We start from the raw sequence: 9,742 nt of genomic DNA, 5'->3' as shown, positions 1-9,742 counted from the left end.
GTAAATGTATCTTCATTTCTTATATAGGTAACGTTTGTTGAAATGAGTAAGATAAGAAACTATCAAAATAAAATTTGAATATTTTTTGAATTAAAATATGGAATGATCAAAATAAAGTTGGAAAACATTTTAAAATTTATATCAGATTGTTTGTTAAAATTTTTAGAATTTATTAAGAATTGTACTTTTTTATATATATATTTGTTAAATACATATAATAAATACTAAGATAAGAGTTTTTTTTTACTAAAATATCTATATTACTAAATTCATTCAAAATAGTGTTTTATGATTAATGTAAATTGTTAAAAATTTAAAATTAAAATTAAAAATAGCATTTTATTTTCTAAATTCATGTTCAAAAATAAATTCTAAAAAGACTTAGAAAGTAAAAATAATTATTAGTGGAATTATAGTAATTTCATATAAATAATTAAAAATTACCAAAACATATTTTTGTAATAGATAATAAAATATAAAATTAAATAAAATAATTTAAAAAATGGTGAAAGAAATTTGTATTAGATAATAAAATATATATAGAGAGAAAATTTTAAAATTTAAAAATAGCTAAAACATATGACAATTTAAAAATATATTAAATGACACTAATTATAAGACTTAAATAAATATATTTTTTAAAACTAACCTTATTTTAAAAATAAGACTTAATAAATTTAAATTTTAAAAATATATTAAATGGAATTGATTATCTTATAATTGACATATGAATAATTTAGGTTTATTTATAAAATATCAAATAAATTTATCTGTAAAAGGTAAGATAAGAAGTCACATGAAATTTTTTTAAAAAATGTAAGTTATATAAACGCGTTGGAAATGACAAACATTTGAAATGTTTCTCAGATCTTTTCCATCCCATATTTTAATTAACAAACACTACTATAATAAATAATGTTATAAAAGCCAATTTGAGTTGAGTTGGATCTACAAACCATACTCCTTATATAATTTATTAAAATTTGACCCGAATTGACTTGGCCTGGAACAACCAAGTCAGCCACCCATTTTGCTCTCCACAATCACCTTTCAATATACTTAAAATACTCTCGTTTGAAAATTCATTTTTACTCACAGTATTGCAGTCACTTTCTCCCTCAATAGTTGCCAACCAGTTGCCATACGTAGCTAGTTGTCCATTCATACTGGAGACGATGTGGTCAAGAATGCTAGAAATGATGTGACGAAAACAAAAAATGGATGAAAATACAACCATAGAGTAGTAAAACAATGGCGATGCATTCAAACGCATGCACAGACACACACATAGACAAATACACAATTGGAGAATCGGAGATGGTTAGGGAAGTCGTCGGAGATCGCTGAGGAAGCAACCATACTCACCGACGACCACTGCCTTTGATGGCCCCTGAACCCCAGGGTTTGAAGGCTTTCAAGGATCCCCATGTCAGGGGGTATGATTGCCCCTATTATGCTTAGAACCTTAGCTTGCGATTGTGATGGTGGCGGTCGCGATGATGCCTCTAATTTTGCAGAGGCATCCCACAATTACACCCACATCCACACAATCTATCTTTAATTTTGCAGTCTTCTACCTTCTTATAAAACTCGTATTCGTCGCAAACACCAATCGACGATTCGAATTGTTGGGGTTTAAAGATGTATTTTAAATATGACTGTGTGGAGATGGTTATGGCTATATACGATGGTAATAAAAGATGGTATTTTTGAAAAATATTGACTGTAAAGAATTATTAATATGGTTATAAAGGATAAAAAGGAAAAAGTGAGTTTTTACTAGCTGCGAAAAATAAAAAAATTAGTTGCAAATAGAAATTTTTAAAGATTTTTTTTTTTTTTTCCGAAAGGTGTAACCGTAAATCGGCAGAAGATTAATTTACTAATTTAGCCTTGTGTATGACCATTATTGCCGAAAGCTTAGTCAAATTAATGCCGCTCTTTGTTACAAATTCTAATTTCGAAAACCTAACACTACGTTCTCTGCTCAGGCGGCCTCCGGAACAGGAAGAAGATACATTCCTTGTCAGAAATCAAAACGATAAACAGAGAGCGATCGGCATGCAATCGGGGGAAACAACGCCAATCCCCAAACCGTCCTTCTTCGTCATCCCGTTTCAAAGACAGCTCCAATTTCCTAGCCCCCAAATGGAACCTCCAGAGTCCTAATTTCGAACTCCCTTTACCGCAAACTCTTCACTGCCTTCAAATGACCTAAATCCTCTTCCACCGTCAAGGCGCCTTAAAGCATTCGACCTCGAATGGTCAAAGTCGGCGCGGAATGCTAGGATCGACAAAGAGAGGTTCCTCACCATTTGCCTCAATTTCGTGAGTCAAATCCCGGTCTCATGCTGCCCCGACCCGTCGAAAATGAAAGGCGACGGGCCGTCTAAGAGGCGGACGTGAGGAATAGGGGTGCGGAGGAGTGGTTCGACATGGTGTGCTGCGGCGTCGTTAAAGAGGATTGTAGTGAGGTTTCAGGTCCTCACAACCGCAGGCATCCTGTATTTTCGATGCGATGAGTCAATCGACAAAGGTCTGTTTCCGGATTTGGGATTTCAAGTACTTGTTCTCGTTATATTTTTGTTCTCTATTTAATCAAAGCTACATGTGTGGTTTCAAATTCTTGTTACCTATGTCGGAGAATAAATTTGCCTGAATAATAATAATAATTTTAGCATGGTTCATGCTATCTGAGATTAGATATTGATTGGCATGATTGGAGTGGTTTCAAATTCTTGTTACCTATGTCGGAGAATAAATTTGCCTGAATAATAATAATTTTAGTATGATTCATGCTATCTGCGATTAGATATTGATTGGCATGATTAGAAATCTAGAATTCCTGTAGCTCTTGTGACGATGAATTCATGCTATTAGAAATTCAGTATGGAGAAATTGATTTTGATTAACTTTCCATGTTCTTTTTGTTATTCTTTTATTTGTGAAAATAATTGCTTGTGTTGGGAATTGGTCTGGTTTGGGAGTTCTTGATTTAGAGGTTGAGTTCTTGAGCATTCTTCTCTGTTTTGGTTTGCACCTAGGAGTTTTTTGTAGGGACTGTTCTTTTGACTGTTTCTCTGTTCATCGTGTGAGTTATTGGTGCTCAGTGTGGCTGGTTTTGGTGTAATTTTTATTTGTGCTATCATGGATAGAGTCTCCATTTTGTCTTGTTTTGTGGTTCCTTTGTGCTTGCTACTTTAAGGCTGTGCTGTTTTGGTTTGCCTTGTCTCTTAATCTGCCGGTTTTTAGTTGATTTGTGTTAATAGTTTGCATCTGCTCTGATGTCTAGGTGTTTGTTTTTCGGATCTTGCTGGTTGTATTTGTGTTCTTTGGGGTAGTTTCTGAGCTTTAGCTTAATCTTAATAAGAACTTTCGCATTTTTTTATAAAATAAAATGATTTGAGATCTTATTTAAATTTAGTTATGCTATTGCGCTGGCATTGAAGGAAATTGCATTGTATTATGCTCATTCCATTGGGAAATTTTGAAATCTGAATTTGATTCTGAATCTCATTTCTATTCCAGCATTGAATAAAGTTATTTTAATGCTGCAATGCAAACAACTATACTATTATAACAGTTAGAAGTCCAATTTGGTGTTATGAAGTCCTTTCAGATTTTATAATCCTAAATTACCCTTAAGGTATAATGCTCTAATTATGTATTTAGAAATCTCAAACAATTAACACGACATATTCTCTAAGAAAATTATCACATTTTCCACCAGGAGAAATGGCTTGGTGGAACAAAAGAATTGATATTTGACCAGGTACTCCTCAATGTTCAATGCACATCAACTATAGGAGGTCACAGTATGCAATAAAGATGACCTGTTGATCTTTAAAATCATTCTAGACCCCTTTACTTGGTATTTGCTATGGTATAATACTTGTACTTGAGGTATCAGGGCACTATTTTTGATATTAATGGTATATATTGTTAAGATTAGGAGCACTAGGATCTTCTTAATTCAATATCAATCTCACGCACGCACTCTCTCGATATCAAACGCAAACAACAGAATTGAAAAACAGTATATAAAACAGTAAGAGAATAAGGGAAAGAGAACCAATTCACAAAAGAGAGCAATTTCAGGCTGTGTAAACAGCCCTACATCCAGCTGCAGTCCGAAAGCAATTTCACTAGAATTCCAATCTTGAATCAGTACACAAGAAACCTGCTCCACTCTCTATCACATGAGTACACTGCCTTCACCGATATTACAAAGAACTTCTTCTAATCAATCCTTTCCTCTCACAGCAATTCTCTCGTATTCAGAAAGTAAAATGAATGATCATGATAACAGTCTGCCTATTCATCTATTTATAGAGAGTTGAAATTACAAGGGTATTTTAAAACCAACACAAGGTCTATTTTACCCTTACATAACCGACTTAATTAGAACTAACCTAACTAACTCATTTCTGGTTATGTCATCAATCTAGCTAACTGGTTTCTTCTGATTCTTTCTGATCTTCTAGAATATACTCAATGCAAAACTTCAACATATATGTTTGTTATTTTTAATAGGTGATGGAATGGAATGAGTATCTAGCAAAAGAGGTAGAAGACTAAGAAAAACTTGGGCAGAAGGCAATTAGGGATGGCTATTAGTTATATCTTATAAGAACTTTACAGAAGATAAGGTTATAGATAGAAATGGTTGAAGAGCTAGAATTCATGTAGTTGACCCCTCATAGTGAGATAATGGATGCTGCTGTACAGTGAATAGGTGAACAAGAAATAAACATCAGTTAGAAATTAGGAACTTTTAACTTAGTAGAAATATTTATAATAAATAAATTTTGGACTAAAGGATGTAAGAATATTAAGTTATAGACAAAAACAATACTTAATAAAATAATATATCATTTTCTTACAGTAGCATCCAAAGTTTAACAAAATAGTATAATTCAAATTGAAATGTACGCTATATAGATTTTTATCAAAATAACATAATTTAGACTAAAATGCACATAATATAGATTTTGATATTATGGGATATATATGCACTTTATTTTTCTATACAAAATGATAATAAAATGTACATAAGTGTATGTAAAAACTAAAATTTCCATCAAAAAGAAAAAAAAAAACTAAAATGTTATGTAATAAATTATATTATATATAGAGAGATTGTAGTACCCAGGGTTTTTAATCAATTTTTGGGTTTATATAAATTAATTTTAGAAGATTATTTCTGGAGGAAAAATCATAAAATGGGGCCCAAACTCTTTTATTATTACTTAAGGAGGATGTTTTTTGTAAATTTAATGGGGCATTGATGGAAAATTCCAATTAATTCTGGGGTATTGGTGTAATTTTTTCCAAGTTTTAAAGATACAAATGGAATTTTAATTCACATGGGCCCCAGTGTAAATTCCCAAATGAGGATGCTGTGATATAAGGGCAAAAAGGAAAATAACTAGACTGAAGGGGCCACATTGCAACTTTTAGAAATTTGGAAATTTGCAGTGTGGCAGTTCACCGCCACACTGCTCTGGTGCCCCTATGGCAAGCCTGTGGTGGGATTTTGTGTGTAAATAGGGGTCTATGGTTCAAGGGTTGAGGCAAAAATCAATCCAGATTTAAATTGATTCCAAGTGTTTGAATGAGAAATTTAAAGAGAGAAGAAGAGGGTGAGAAAGAGGGGGTCCAGTTGAGTGAAATTGTGAGAAAAACAGAGGGATTTGATAGATTTTTGAGGAGCTGGAGTTCAACTAGTCTGGAAGAACTCAGATGGTTGCGACAACTATCGTGGAGGAAAGAACAAGATAAAGAGGAAAAGTAGTGGAAGGAGAAGAGGAGAGGAAGAAGAGAAAAAAAAAAAAAGAGAAGCAGCCGCAGCAGTAACCAGCTGGAAGCAGAAGCCCCAGGAGAAGTCCCATGGTGCGTGGGGTGGGATAAACTTGAAATAAAAAAAATAAAGAAAAGGAGGGAGAAAAAGAGGAAAAAGTATCAGAAAAATTGGGAAAATTTTCCAGAATTATAGGATAAATGTTTTGGAAGAGAAATCATGTGCTTGGAAAGCATGGTGGATTTTCCATTAAGGGCTGGCATGTGGATTGAGAAATGTGGGTTTAAATATCGATTAACAGTCAATGTGAGTGGTTCTCCCAAAACCCTATTTAATAAATTTGCATTATTACTGCCACAATTAAACTGTACGGCTGATACATCAAATTGCCTGTTTTATTTCAATAGGCGTGTCATTATTGCTTTAAATGACATTTAAATATAAAATTTCAGTTTAGCTACTAAATTGCTAAAAAAACTGTCACAAAAGTCAATTTCTAAAATACCTTCGCACTTCAGAAAATTAACACAAAATTTTGGTTTGTCTAAATTTTCAGATTTTATCCAGGGCAATTTCAATTTACTCTCACAAAATCGTTGTCCGAACTACCTCAAACATAGTAAAAACCTTCTCATTTTCCATCTCTCTATGTGTCATGTGTTTGGTGGTCTCAATATTGTCTTGTGGCCTTCTCTTATTTTTGCCACAATTGTCCTTGTTGAAACTTTATTAATTATTTAAGAGTCACGTTGGTATTTCAGTTTCATATTGTACTGAATAACTTACTGTTGGTTGAATTTTGTCATGTGTTCGTTACATAAATCTCTGAAAGCGTTTTTGGAGTTGCACACACTCTTTGGATTTTTTTCCCTACGGTTCCCTTTTCTGTTGGCCGTTTCTCTACCTGGATGGTGACAGTGTCATGAATTGCTTTTAAATTAGCAAACCCTGTTTCTTATTGTTTATTATTTATCCTCTTTTGAAAAAGACCTGCTTGCCTTTGCTTACATCATATTTATAAAGAGTTTCGTACATGTTAAGTGGTTATTATAAGCTTTATTTTAATGACACTTGAGATGTTCTAAGTCGGGCATGAGTTCCTTTCTTTGCTTTTTTTTTTTGTTTCCCCTATGAGGTTAATGGAGGCACGAGTCTATCAATTAGGGCCTTTTAGAGACTGGCATAAATATCAAGGGGGAAAGATGACTAGTTTTTGGAATTAACAATTAAGATACTTGCAAGGAAGATGCAAAATATCATAACTACAATTGGATTATGCATCCACCTTTCTTTCCACAAACAAAGAAAGCCGGGCCCCCCGGGGGGGTTGGTGGGGGAGAAGCAACGGGGAGGGGAGGGAGCAAGGGTGAGATGCCAGTTAGCTTTACCACTTAGTTATATGTTTACGAAACTTGCCAATCTTAAAATTGCATGCTTAGTTGGGTAAAGTTTCCAAGGTGACTCAGAGGAGCAAAAATAAATTGAGCCATATCAGCATTCTTGTGGTCTGTCATTTTCGTGTGCGGTTCTAACCATAGTTACCAGCTGTGCCTCCCTTACTTGGGAACCAGGTTCTAGTTTGTGCACATTGGAATGTGGTGTGTTGGCGCCCTCTTGCAATCTTGCAACAGAACGAGGAAGCCTTTACACAAAATCAGAGTTAGCCCTCTCAGAATGCCCCACACTCGCACTCCCCACAAATCAAGGTTTTTTGGGCACCCTGGGCTTTCTTGGATTGCGGTTGTCTTGCTCCCAATAGGTTTCAACCTCTGCTCTGTCACCGGTGATGGGGGTGATATGGGGTTTCCATTTTTGCTATCGCCACTGCTCTCTAAATCCCTAAATGGCTCAAGTCAATCTTTCCATGAATAACATCGCAGCATGAACATAGAGGGAGCGAGGGAGGGGAAAATTTAGAATATATATTAACTTCTGTATAAACACTATGGGCAGATTTGTTCTGTTGCCCGCGTCGGCATGCAGGGGACTATTTGGGGGAGGGGGTGGGGCCCAGGCCCATGTCCGATGCTGGCAACATAAGATTCTCGACACTAAGTATGAATTATGAAGGTTAAATATATAACCTTTGTTTCAACTCACAATTGTTTATGAGTCCGTGAGTCTTGGTTCATGTGCAGCAAAAAGTACCATCAATTGACGTCACAAACGAAGAAGCCTACTCCTCCAGGACCATGTTTTGGGCAAACTGGCACAAAGACGTCCCCGCACTGCATTCGACAAACCAGATAACTATGGCCCTAACCATTTGGTTTAACGTTCTCCTACATTTATAATGTCCGGGAAGGCTGTTTAACTTCTTGTCGGTCTTTTATTTCTTTTTCGACAGATGGTTACTAGACATTCAGAAAAATGTTGTGAGAAACCTGTGTCGCAGCTTTGCAGTTCATTGAAACAGAAGACTGCATATGTTGTTGAGGACCTTACCAAAAAGGTTGGCAATGCCAGCACTCAGAAGGTAAAGATGGAGTTTTTCTTAAATTTAAAATTCAAAATTAAAAAAAAATTAGTTAGTGAAATTTTGTGGTAAAATAGTTTCAATCAAGTTATAATTATGATTAGTATATCTTTCTACCGGGGAAAATTTGTAAATCCTTATCGAATATAGAACTTGTTTTCAAAATATAATTTTTTTTTACTTTGAAATTCGAAATAAATTCCAAAAATATAGCGTGACAATCTTTTTTGGTTTTGCTCTTTTTTAATTTGTAAAAAATCGTCACAAATTATTTATAACAATTTAAAATTATTATTTTGAAACTGAATGTATCAATTTTTAATTTGTGAAATGTTGTGGTAAAGATGGATTTTGACAAATATTAGTTTGTGCTAAAAGAATTTATTCCTGGTTACTGTTTTTTTTTTTTCTTGGTAACTGTTTTTCTACAGGATTTCACAAATTGAAAATTTTATAATTTTATTATAACTTTTCTAAAGGCTAAGCAGAAGCATAGGGGATAGAGAATTTATAAACATCTTTAAAAGTTTTATCTAGTTTTAAGTCGATTTAGGGCCTATTCACACTGATCTCTAGCGTTTATGATCTTGCTGATCAGATTGGGAGTTTTAAAGGGTTCATACCTGCTGCTAGCTTAATAACAGCTGCTTGGCACAAAAACCCTTTATTAAGTTAATATTTATCATATAAATGTATAAATATTTATGAGTCCGTGGGACAGATTAAACTACAATTATGGGATGGATAAAGAAGCCCAATCCGTTGGGAGATGGAGAATCGTGGGTGTCACTAGTCGTGGAATTCCCGTGGCAATTGCATCTCTTCTGAAGTTGTTTATAATCTTTGCAGCGTATCATTGGCGGGATTCTCGCCTGTGAATGTTTGCTTTCATGTGTATCTAAGCAGGAAGTAAAGCTTCGATGGAAATGTGGTAACGCTATCAGCTACACAGTATGAGCTCAAGCCTGGAGTTGATCTCTCTTCTTGGTCGGGTCCATGTTCCCAGTTTAGGAAATTTAAGATCGATGTTAGTACATCTTGAAACTATGGTATCACTACTAAATTTTCAACTTTTTCAACAACAATATTTTGATACTACTGGCGCACCCGAAACAAACTATTATTACGTCCTAGAAGCATGCGGCTAAAGAAATCATCTGCTAACAAATAAGTAAACAAAAGGTAGAAAAGTTATGTTCTCCATTTCGAAACCTTTAAATATATTGAAACCTGACCCAAGCAATGATTGTACCACGCTTTTGGGCCGACAAATCTAAATACCAAGATAAATGGGATAAAAAGTTCGCCGCAAACCCAGTTGGCGTCGGCCTCCTTTGGAATTCTGCGGGCAGCCCAACATGCGATTCTAGACAAGCTCAGGCCAATTAAACAGCCGGCCCATAATGATATTGGGCCGACTGTCAAACTTAGCTCACTTAACAATTTTGGTCAATTCAGTTTAAAAG

The 9,742-nt window shown here is 34.6% G+C and overlaps 1 long non-coding RNA gene across 4 annotated transcripts; it reads left to right on the top strand.

The window, feature by feature from the left end:
- Positions 1-1,944: 1,944 nt before the first annotated feature.
- Positions 1,945-9,386, top strand: LOC127807372 (uncharacterized). 4 transcript variants are annotated; one of them, XR_008024659.1, is made up of 3 exons: positions 1,945-2,536; positions 3,731-8,276; positions 8,998-9,386. It is a non-coding gene; the product is annotated as an uncharacterized LOC127807372 (long non-coding RNA). The 4 variants fall into 4 exon arrangements; XR_008024660.1 differs by having other exon boundaries at positions 9,183-9,385; XR_008024662.1 differs by having other exon boundaries at positions 7,754-8,276; positions 8,998-9,382.
- The last annotated feature ends 356 nt before the right edge of the window (positions 9,387-9,742 follow it).

Source organism: Diospyros lotus, chromosome 8, assembly GCF_014633365.1.
Source record: "Diospyros lotus cultivar Yz01 chromosome 8, ASM1463336v1, whole genome shotgun sequence".
In the NCBI taxonomy this organism is placed as follows: Eukaryota; Viridiplantae; Streptophyta; class Magnoliopsida; order Ericales; family Ebenaceae; genus Diospyros; species Diospyros lotus.
Note: the sequence above shows the minus strand (reverse complement) of the source record. Positions and strands in the feature narration are given on the sequence as shown.